The sequence below is a fragment of the Aulonocara sp. 'chitande type north' Nkhata Bay genome, linkage group LG12 (genome assembly GCF_057382095.1).
Source record: "Aulonocara sp. 'chitande type north' Nkhata Bay isolate Kocher_YH1m ecotype deep benthic linkage group LG12, A_spYH_male_GT1.1, whole genome shotgun sequence".
NCBI lineage: Eukaryota > Metazoa > Chordata > Actinopteri > Cichliformes > Cichlidae > Aulonocara > Aulonocara sp. 'chitande type north' Nkhata Bay.
The window spans coordinates 32,615,880-32,627,928 of record NC_141355.1 but is presented as its reverse complement, the minus strand read 5'-3'; positions in this window follow the sequence as shown (position 1 = coordinate 32,627,928).

The window sequence follows — 12,049 nt, the reverse complement described above, 5'->3', positions numbered from 1 at the left end:
GATGAAGTGATTTCCGTTATATGCCAAAAAATAATTGTAGGTGTTTGAACTGTTTAATATGACTTGTTGAATATCTCAAACATATCTGTCATGAATGTTATCAAGTCTCTCTAAGCCAGTTAGATCATTTTTATCCCAAGGCAGAAGCTGCAATTAGTTTTTGGCAAAGTGACTTTAATTTATATGTTATTTATCAAGGTAAAGAGATCTGACCAACATGAAAGCAGAAATTCCAACAAATGTAACATTACAGTTCTATAACAAAGTTGTAAGTGGCGAAAATAAACTGGATTGAACATAATGTAGATACAGAAGAGTCAATAAACTCTTCATAAATCCTGTTGATTATAGTGTATTTAGCATCATAAGTAAAGATAATACAAATAGAAGACACATGGAAACATCACTGCTTTGGGATACAGGGGGTTAAGTGAATATGTGTAATTGTGTGATAAAAATGATGCTCCCAGCCAGCCTTGAAACATTCCTAATTTGTATGCTTTCCATACATATGAAAGTCCACAGGGATGAAATTATTAAAGATGTGCTTGATCACTGAAATTTTTATGGAGAGCAGGTGAGAGCTTGCATCATTTTGTTCACTATCCCAGAAGAGCTGAAAGAGCAGAGAGCAAACACTTTGAGTTCATAAACTGGAACAAATTTAATTCTCTTGCATTCTCACATTCAGACATAGGGCCCCTTAACCTTGATTAATATTTAATATTCCTGTTCACATATACTGATGCAGTACAAGTTGTTCTCACACAGCCACAAATGAAGGAAAATAAACAAATCTGTCATGGGTAAAAAAAAACAAAAAAACAGACTGCTAAGAGAGATGACTTCATTTATCATTTCCTATTATGACTTTGTTGCAAAACTTTTGGGCACAATAAATTACTTACTATGGCATTTGTAGTAACTTTGTAGGGTGCGGTACGTGGAATATCGAACAATTGTCCATAAAAGAGCAAGACAGATCAAAGGACAGGACAAACTTTGGATACCGCATATAGCGTTTTCATTAAGTCTAGTTATTAAAAATGAAACAAATTTAGATATGCACTCAGTGTATAAGTAAACAGAAAATAAAGCAAGCAACCAATCACACTGAGAGAGGGAGAAAGAGAGACTATATGTAGGTGAGCTGTCACACCAATCCAGGGTTCAGCATCATTCCCAAAGCCAAGCAACCTAACAGGAAATGGGTCTTGAGGCCTAGGGGCCCATCACATATCTTACAGAGACCAAATAGTCATTCCATTTGCACAGCATCCTGATAGGCAGCACATGTGAATAGAACGTAAAACCTGGTTCTGAAACCTGCCAACAGTTGATTAAATTCTTCAGTTTAAATTTGTTGCTTATTTCTGGGATGAGTAACATGAAAGAGAAGTTGTTTTTCCAGAGCTTCACCTAATTTGCATCCTACTTACATGCTGCTAAGCTGGCAGCTAGTTTCCCTGAGGTCATCTCAGGTGGTCAAATTTTGCAGGTCTAGCGGGTTTTCGCACCTGCACACGCCAGTCCTCTATCTCCATGCCTTAAAATCCACGTGGGCAGCGGGCAGAAAATACACTTTGGCTTGCAAGTCAGAAAGCTTGTCTGGGACATAATGAAGCGAGCGACATCCTTAAGCCTCCTGGTTACTAGTGCAGAGCATTTCTCTCTATCTGAGCAGTATGTTGTCCCATGCAGGCTAACGTCAACTCAGCTGTTACATCTGCCCAGGCTCTCCAAATCTCCTTAATTCCTTCAGCAGGCAGCTGGAATCAGCCAAGGGGGCATGCCAAAGATGGAGTAGTAGTTAGCAGCTGTGCAGCCATTCAGAGCTCTTTATGTATTTTGAAAAAGTCACCAGTCTTGAAATAGAACCTCTTTTTTGTCATTTCTTTTTTATAAAGTGTTCCCTTTCCAGAACAGTATATAAGGTCACTATCTGTGATTTTAATGGTTACTGCATATCTACACTTGAATGTGAGGATGATATGCTTGCTAGACCTCTTGCAATCGCTCTGCCAGGGGACTAACCAGTGTAAGAACGTACATCAGTAAGAAGAACATTTAAGAGATTTCAGGGAAAGCTGTGAAGATAAGCATAATGGCTGTAAAGTATACTAATCCAATTACAGCTATTCCATTACATTAAATTACAGAATTTAACTTTAATAAGGTATTACCAAGGGAGGGGTCACAGTGCGGTTGTCTTTCCATGGCTACAGCCAGAAACCTACACTTGAATGAAATATAGAGTGAAATATATCACCCACACACTATATAGTTTCAAGACTTCAAAAAATCCCCCCCCCCCCCATCAACTGGCAAGTATTTGTCAGGCCTAGAAAACACACGGAGTCACACTAGTCAACCCCGCAGCAGGAGTTCGTGTAAATGATGGATAGGTAGAAGGTTATATTTGTCTAAACAGTCAAGCAGAAAATGAACAGGTGAGACAAAAGAAATAAGCACACATTTTATTGAGATGTTCTGGAGGAAAGATGACTGCAAGAAGCGAGAGATGAAGAAGGATCCATGGAGAGGGGAGAAATTGATAAGCCAGATGAGACCACCAGCTGGCAAAGAAACAATTTCCCACGACCTACACTGTCAAAAATGCAGCTATGAACTCACTTTGGAAACAGTAGCTGTCTCTATCTGACAAACAAGTCAGATATAGCCGGCTACTGTACTTGTTAAATCGAGACTGGCTTTATTTCCTGCAGTCTTTGCCACAAGACTTCCATTCATCGGTATGTGTCTGTCCAGTTACCAAACAACTTTGGCTCATTGTTCTTTGAGAGCTGTTTTGTTCTAAAACACTGGCTTTATTGCATTAGTCATTTTGACAAGTGGTCCATGGAGGGTTTACTTTTTATGTATTTTATGTATTATTTTCTTATGAATAATTCCAATTTGACACTAAAAACATTTTTTAAATTCAGAATACCAACTAATCTCAGTAAAGATGGCAATTTTTCATCTTGACATTTAGATGAATTAAAATAATAACACACGTGATGCTCAGTGTTTCCCACTAATAGATTTAACAGTGTGGAAGATAACAGTCATTAATTTCCATTTAGCCTGTTAAAGAAAGGTTGTGTGGAAATCTGAAAATAAATAAATAAATAATGCCTGGGAAACCTGGGATTGCATTCTGAGCTGTCAAATGAAAAAGAATAAGATATCCTTAGAGCGTTGTTTACCTCTCAGGCAAACCCCTTGAGAGCCATTGAAGTGAACATCAAGTTTGTCCAAATGACAAATCAAGAGATGGTGGCAATATGTGCAACGACACCTGCTGAATGAGCGCTTTCTCTTTCAGGTTTGACAAAGTATTGTGTCTTCCCTTCCTAGAGGAATTTTTTCGGTGCATGCTCAAATGAACTTTGTTAGCTTGAGATGTGTCAACACTTTTGCTTAAGCAGCATGACTAAAGCTGATCTGGGGACACAGTCAGCCAGTGCTGGAAAGCAATCCGCAGCACTGCTCTATAACTAGCCTGAAATCAGCTGAAACTGTCTAACAACACAAACATCCACACTGACAACCCACCTTAGAAGATGTGTCTGCACTCAGGCAGTGTTTCATATACAGTAAATCATGATAAGTGTAGTTTAGTATACGACATTTATCTGTATTGTCTTTTTTTTTTTACGCAAGTCTAATCACTGTAAAGTTTGAGGGCCACAGAATTACAGGATACAAGCATCATCAATCTGTCACTGTCTGTGAACTCCTGCTCTCCTGGCAGAGATTCATGCAGTGAATTAATCAAAGGAACCGTTATTGCCAAATTACTGACATGGGTTCAAAGATAAATGTCTCCTGGCTGACGCCAACTGACAGCCCTGAGAGTGATTAATTTCACTCCACTCGGGTGATTGGCAAGAGACTCAAACTGAGGAGCTTGCATCATCGTTGTGCCACACATCATCACGTGTTGCACTTTTTTTCCCAGAGTCTGGATTACAACAGCAATCCGTATTTTACAGCTTACGGCACCAGTAAAGTGGACAACATATTCTTCAGTTTTTAACCGAAGGGGCACTGAAGCCCAAGGGTCAATGACACAATACTTTCTCAAAGGTATTTGAGCTGGCAACAGGATTGATTTATGTGGACACTGTCCTGTCAAATGCAATGAAGAAAGCAAGTAAGTGAAAAGCCCAAGGTTTTCTTCCAGTGACCAGAGCTTCATATAGCACACAATTCAATAACTGCTGCTGGCACTAATGCAGTTATGTTTTCCTACCGTGGACAGGCAGGGCTGCATCTCTGCCCGAGAAATAAATCTACTTGGATATTAGCATATTATTGTAAACATTCTGCTAAACGTCGTGATGTATTCACACTCAAAACAAAATGACAGTTTAAAGAAATCCTGCGATAACCCTAACAGGCTGTTCATAAATAATCAACTGCAGCAAATTGGTAAGTAATCAAATCAAATCAAATCACTTTTTATTGTCACATCACATGTGCAGGCACACTGGCACAGCACATGCGAGTGAAATTCTTGTGTGCGAGCCCCACAAGCAACAGAGATGTGCAAACACAACAACACAAACGAGCAAAATACAAGAATGGCCAACCTGAAACTAATAAATATATGTACAATATATAATAGTGTATGCATTTCTGGATGTGTATACTAAATATTTTCCTACGTGTGTGTGTGTGTGTGTGTGTGTGTGTGTGTGTGTGTGTGTGTGTGTGTGTGTGTGTGTGTGTAGAGCAAAACATCACCTTTTGATCTTGCCTGTTAGCAGAAATATCCCTATCAGTCTTGATATCACTCCCATGGAGAGTAACGAGATCGATCAAATCCATTATCTGGCTTTTGTGTTTATCACGCTTTAAAGTTGCAGCAGGGGCTTGCGTTGTCATAGAAACAGCTGCAGTAGAAAAAGGTTAGCTCGTTGTTGAACTTGGTAGGATGCATGGAGCGAAAAGAGTCATCATTATGGGAGATATCAGCAGCAAAAGCGAAGAGGCGACTGTTGCTTCTTTTGTTTGCTTAGAAAGCAAAGCCTTACAAATTATTATTTGCTGGTGACTGCAAATGTTCTTCCGCTATATGAAAAAGCAGGAGAATGTGTTGAGACGGAGGGGCAATATTGAGTCAAGGCAATAATACTGCCACAGGTGCAGGGATCTGGCTGAATTCCTGCATAGTAATAAAAGTCAGTGACAGAATTTTGTTTTCAAAGCACAGAATTGGTTTGTACCTGCACTACAATGCAATCATCTTGTCTTCCTTCCCCTCGAAAATGAATCTTGGCTGGCCCACACGCAGTAAAGCTGAGCCTCAGTGTGATGTCTTTTAACTTGAAGATTGCACATTAGCATTCACACTGTCTGGGGAAGCTTACCGAGCCTCACCAATGCAGCTTACAATCTATAAAAGGTTGGGCTATTTACAATAAATGCTTTCACTTCAGTTCAATTTTACGAAGAAGTGACAACGAGGACTCTATGATGTGTAGAGCCATTATCTTAAACAGAAACCATAACACTGCTCAGTTTTCTTATCCATGTAAAAACAGCGTATATTGTTATAGTATATAGTTGTAACAGTGGCCTAATGTGGTGTGAAGAATGTGATGAAAGTCGGCGGCATGATAACTTTAAAATGGAGCTTTCTAACTCCAACTGTTTGATGTTGTGAATAGAGTGTGTTTGAAAAGAAATCATTTTAAAGTGGAAACTTCAACATGTTGTTTTAGAAGGAAGTAACAAACAGCCATTATGATCATTTAACTGTGGTCATAGTTCACCATTTCATCTTAACATGGTTATATAGTTAAGTAATAAATACTAAATACTATAGGCGGCAGGTAGTCCTCATGCAGCAGTCGCCCCCAGCTGATGTCAGAGTAGGAGATATTCACCCCTATGCTACAAATTGCAAATTAATCCCGCATGAGCGAAGCCGCTGGCTGGCTGCTATGTCCATTTTGATTGATAATGGTTAAAAATGTTCTTCTTTTACTGTTACTTTTTGTGGATGACAAGGTTTAAAACTACTTAAAAAGACACACAAAAAAAAAAGTTACTCCGCCAGAGTGCCTATTTTGGGTCACTTTGCCGGTCCCAAGTCCGGATAAAGGAGGAGGGTTGGAATTACTGAAAACAATAATAAGAAAAGAGAAAGAAAATTTTAATTTGTAGTTCTAAAAATATTCTATATATTCTAAATGCTTTTAGTGTGTGTGTTTTTTTTTTTTAATCACTTTGTCTCTTCCACGATGTTATGTCTCTCTCCTACAGCTACAGCTACTGATACAATTACATATGCAGGACAAATTATGCAAATTAGGTGAGGACGTCATTTAGCGACTTCTAGCGACTTTTAGGATAGCCAACAGTGATTTTCCTTACTGAGGAGTTGGCAACACTGAAAAAAGTTAGCATTCATTCTCCAGCTTCACTGTTTATGTTATGCTAACATAGCTGTGTTGCTAGCGATCACAAAGCACATCATTATATACCAAGGTAGCCCAACTTCAGTAACCCTACAGACGTCACTGCTGTTTAGTTTCCTGTCTTCATTTATGTTGGAAGTGATAGCAAAGCTGTACATTTAAATTTTTTCACAAATCTCTCTTTCAGAACATGGTATATCATGTTTAGGTAGAAACTAGTGAGCTAACTTTTTGCTAACTTCTAACTCCGTTAAATTTAATACATTCTGTTTTCATGGATGCTTGGATGTTAAACTTCATTGTTACACCTGTTAAAGCAGCAACATTGATCATTTTATTAAAGATGAAAGAATTAGACAGTTTTTAACTCTCAGTGATGCTGCAGTGTTCGTTTGACTTTGGGACCTGAAGCGGAAAGAGTTTTGGACCCGGATTCCTCTGCGAGGCTCCTGACTATGGTAGCCATAATGCTCAAAACAATCCATCGAGCAGTGTGGCTTTGTAGCTTACCAAAGTTGCACTAAAACATTTTTTGACAGATTTTTGAGTGCCGTGTACCACATAAAATCAGTTCAAAGAGTGCATTTCTTAGTTTACACAGCTCGGTCAAAATTTTAAGCCACTTGAGTTTTCAGAAGGGAATCCAGAGCTCGGTTAGGCAACGAAACACAATACTGCCTATGGTATTCAGATGAGATGAGAAACTAACAGGCTAGATCTGAACCGAGGACAATGTGATTGCTGTAAGATAGGCAGCAGGAAGTGTCTGCAGTGTACGACAGGAGATAAGGTGAGGAGAGCGATCTCACCAGAGGCAAGTGTTTTGCTCTGCACTCAGCTGAAAGTGAATGGCTGATCTGTGCATCCACATGCATACACCTTGTTTAAAACCCCTGGTTCTTTTCCTTCAAAGGCTTTGCAAACTCAAAAGCCACAAAGGAGCCTTCTGAAGGAATATCTCCTGGTGTTTCAATGGGACAGCCGTGCGCCTAAAAATTTCTCTTAACTTGCAGATCTACATGCAGCCTCCTGCTTCACAGATGTTTAATTAAAAGCGGATCCCACTTTTTCCACTGAGATTTCTCATCTGAGTGGGAGAAATGTTGTAAACATAGCAGATATTTGATATTTGTTTTTATTGGCTTATTTGACGTAAATGCATTGTGTCTTCTTCTTCTGTTTTTGCATACCCACACGTTTAGGGGTAAGAAAATGCAGCTGTAACATATGGGATATGACGAATGTGCAGTTTGAAACAAGCTTCCTGTATAAGCACTTTACTAGAAAGATCACACCTTTCCATTTCAGCTAGGTTATGGTGACCCAATTACTAAGTTTTCTACAGACCATGTTGACTGGTTCACAAATTGTGTAGCTAATTAACAAGACAAACCTAATATGCACCAGTGGGAGACTAGGCTAATCTAAGTTGTGTGAATCATTTAAAAAAGAAATTGCAATGAGAAGAAGCACGTGTATTTGACAGGTGCAATGCACCCCATCAAACCAAAAATCATTTGAAGGAATACGTGTGACAAGAGGTCCTTCAGGGCAGTTGATAAGGGGATTACTTGACTGGTGCTTTTTGGCAAGCCAATACCCCATTCTTAGAAGTCAGAGGGATTTGAAGATACACATACAACCATGTGTGCACAAACACACAAAAACACTGTGTCTAAATGCTCGAGCTTTTCCCTCATATTGCTGAGGAGAGCACAGATCCCACCAGAAATCTCCCGGCAGGGCCTATATCAAAAGCTTAGTCTGCTGCAGCAAGGATCACACCTCTGGGAATTCTCCCCACAAACACGTAGCTGAGAACAAAGGCAGTTATTGTCAAAGTGTGTTCTGATTTAACTTATAATTACATTCAATGAGGAAAAGCAAGGCAATCTAGGCTGTGTGAGATATCACATCCAAAGATTCAATGAACCGATTTGCCATAAAAGCTGAAGATAAAATGAAACAAGGAGCAGAAAACTGAGACAATCAATGAGGAAGGTGATGCAAGCTTCCCACATATTTAAAAAGCAGAGGGAAAAAATATTATTACAGTATTCGTATCGTGCTACAAACTTCTGTTGCTCATGTTTAATATAAAATGCTGGTGCAAGTTCAGATAAAACAGAACATTACTGCTGTGCTTCATAATTCGTGGGTACTTTTGTGTAAAATACTGACTTCAGGAATTTCATTTCTTGAGCTGTTGTGTTTCAACTTTTTACATTGCCTCAGAAAAATTCTACAGCTCTTTGTCCATTCATACATCCTTGTAACTACTTATTCAGTTCAGGGTCGCAGACGGGCTCTGACATGCAAAATGCACCGATAACAACAAAAAAAGAAAATTTTAGAAAGAAAATAACAAAACCAAAAACACAACAATTATACAGAAAACTTCAATGCAATCAGTGGAACCTAAGTCGGTGGTGACAGGCACAAATCTTTTCTCAGTCTTTGCATGTCTTTGCATGAATTTTAAACAGAGTTTGAAAGGATGAAAGATGAGATTGGAATCATAAAGTACCTTTTTAACAAAGGACATTTGAAATTAGAATTTCATACACCACAGAGTGTGAAAACTTATTATCAGTGTTTAACCCACCAACAGGGTCTCTGCAATTGGTATTACAAGTCTCTCACTTGACCCAAGCTTGAATACAGAAACTAGCCATTTTATACTATGTACAATAAAAAAAACTCTCATGTTATTAACAGTGTGTTTAAAAAATAGACCATCTTAGCCTCACAATTAGCATTATACCTGACTGATGTATACACATCACATTATATGACATAATAAGTGCAGCATATCCACCTTCCTTTGTTAGTTTAAAGCCAGGAGAGTTAACAGTTTTGCTGATATACTCTATGACAAAGAGTATTAGTATTGTTTTTATTTTAGCTATGTGTGGTCTCTTGATGGAGACAAACATTGGCAAACATACTGTCACGGTCCTGGGTCTCCTGACCCAGCGTTTTTAGTTCTTTGTGATTTTTGTATTATTGTACTTGTGTGTGATTTATTCTATGGCTTCTAGTTTTGATCCCTTGCCCTTCATGTCTCTCTGTGTCCCCTCTGTTCTGTGTAATTGTGTGTCTTTGCATGTTTGAGTTTCTTGTTTTCTGTCACTCTGCATTGTGCATTATGTTCTCATGGTTGGTTTTTTGTTACTCTCTCTAGTCTAGTCTCTTGTGTTCCCAGCTGAGTATTTCCCTGTGTATTTTGGTTCTTAGACCTCTGCCTTATGGTTTATGTCTCTGTATTTCTTAGTTGCTGTCTCCACTGTGTCAAGTTCGCGTCTCTGTGTGATACTTCCTGTTTTACTTTGATGGTCCGTGTCTCATGTGAATGCGTCCTGCTTTGCTTGTCTCGTCAGTCCTGATTTCTCCCAGCTGTGCCCTCCTTCTGTGTCTCATTCCCCTCGTTACTTCCCAGTGTATTTAAACCCTGTGTTTCTCTGAGTCAGTGTCGCGTCGTCCCTCATGCTGTGTGGATCTCCCTGTGTGTCTCTCTGTGAGTTTTCCAAGTTCCCAGTTTAGATTAGTTTGTATGTTTTTTCCCTGCCAGCAAATAAAGCTGAGTTTTGAGTTCACCTCCCTGAGTCTGTGAGTCCTGCACTTTGGGTCCAACTCCTGCCTGCCGCACAGCGATTCATGACACATACAAAGCATTGGATAACACTGGCAGGCAGAACAGGTATCATCAGTGCTGATTCACTGCAGTGTGCTTTTGGCGTTTGAACGGACTTTTTCATGATATATGTTGAAAGGTGATTTACATTGTATGAATGCCCTTATGATTCTGATCTCATTGATTTCCTCCTCCCTCCCATTTAGCAGTACATAGGGAAAGGACTTACTGTGTACTACAGAAAAAAGAAATTATATCTACTTGTCACCAATGACTGTTTCCATCCACTCAAAATAAATAACATTCTTCGTACATTTAAATGAGTATTCTGAAAGGGTAATGTGTGTGTGCAAGTAAGCAATATGAAAGTTATAACATAATGATTATATAATTAATTTACACTTGACACCTACTTTATTGCATACACCTTGCTTGTTTGGGTTAGACCCATTTTTGGCACAGGCTCAATACGTTTCTGGAAATATTTCCGCATAGATTTGGATCCATATTGACATGATAGCATCGATGATGTGAATCTCCCTTTTCACCACATCCCAAAGGTGCTCTGGTAGATTGAGATCTGCTGCTTGTGGGGCCATTTGACTACAGAGAACTTAATGTCAGATTCACCAGCTTGAAACCAGTTTGAGATGATTTTGAGCTTTGTGACGTGGCGTGTTACCCTGCTGAAAGCAGCCATTACAAGACGGATACCCCGTGGTCACAAATGGATAGACATGGGCAACAACAATACAGTTGGCTATGGCTTTTAAATGATGCTCAATTGCTACTAAGTGGCCCAAAATGTTCAAAGTGGCCATTCTCTCACACTATTACACCACTAGTAGTAGCCTGAACTACTGATACTAGGCAGGATGGATCCATGTTTTCATGTTGTTTATGCCAAATTCTGACCCTTCCACCAAATGTCGCAGTGGACTAATCAGATTAGGCAACATTTTTCCAATCTGCACTTGTCCAGCTTTGGTGAGCTCATGCAAACTGTATCCTCAGTTTCCTGTTCTTAACTGACATAACCCATCTGCTTGAAGGTTCAATAGGCGAAGTATTCAGAGACATCTGTATATCTTCTTCCATCGCTGATTAGATATTTGCATGAACAAGCAGTTGTGCAGATGTACCTAATGAAGTGGCCAGTAAGTGTGGACAGTCCCGATCCAAATATTCAAAGAGAACATTTTATAGAGCAGCATGTTTTAAGTAAGCTATAGCTTAGAGACTCTCTTTTATGACACAGAGACTCCAGTTATTAAAAGAATGAGGCAAACAACAGAAAACACACTAAATTGAGAGTGGGAAGAAAGCCTAATGGTGGTAGATTATAATGGTATTACTACTTTGTGAGACACAAGTAGGATACACGCAGCAGGCTTGAGGTGTCTGTGGGATGATGGGACTGACACTCAGCGGATGAGTCACACACAAGCTAAGCAGAGGGGTGAGGATCATAAAGACTTCTGCTCAGCTGTGAGCAGAAAAGAGCGTTGCTCCATTGAGTCATCCTCTACTGGTTTTGACCTTTGTCACTCAGACCTTTATCTGCTGACTGTTTACATCCATAGCTGAAGGTCTATATTGAATCCTTGGGTGTTTATACTCCTTCGTTGCAAGCCAAAGATGATGTAATGAGGGATTTTTCCAGTAGGTTTTAGTCAAAAGTGCTGCAATGGCTCACTACCTTTGCAGTTTAATGGGATTATGACAACATTGTGATATATTAATCTTGTTGTGATATTTATGCTAAGCTAATACGGAGATGAATTACGCTCTGACTACAACCAGTATTAGTCACAATTTTAGAGGCTTTTGATATTCTAAAATCAAGTGAAACACTTGCCTGGAGTACAAAATAAGCATCGTCTATCATTTGACTTTAGATCAGCAAAAGTATTACTTTTTAGTACGCATCTCATTATTACTGCAACAGAATTTAAAGAATATTTTGAAATTTTGGGACGTACAC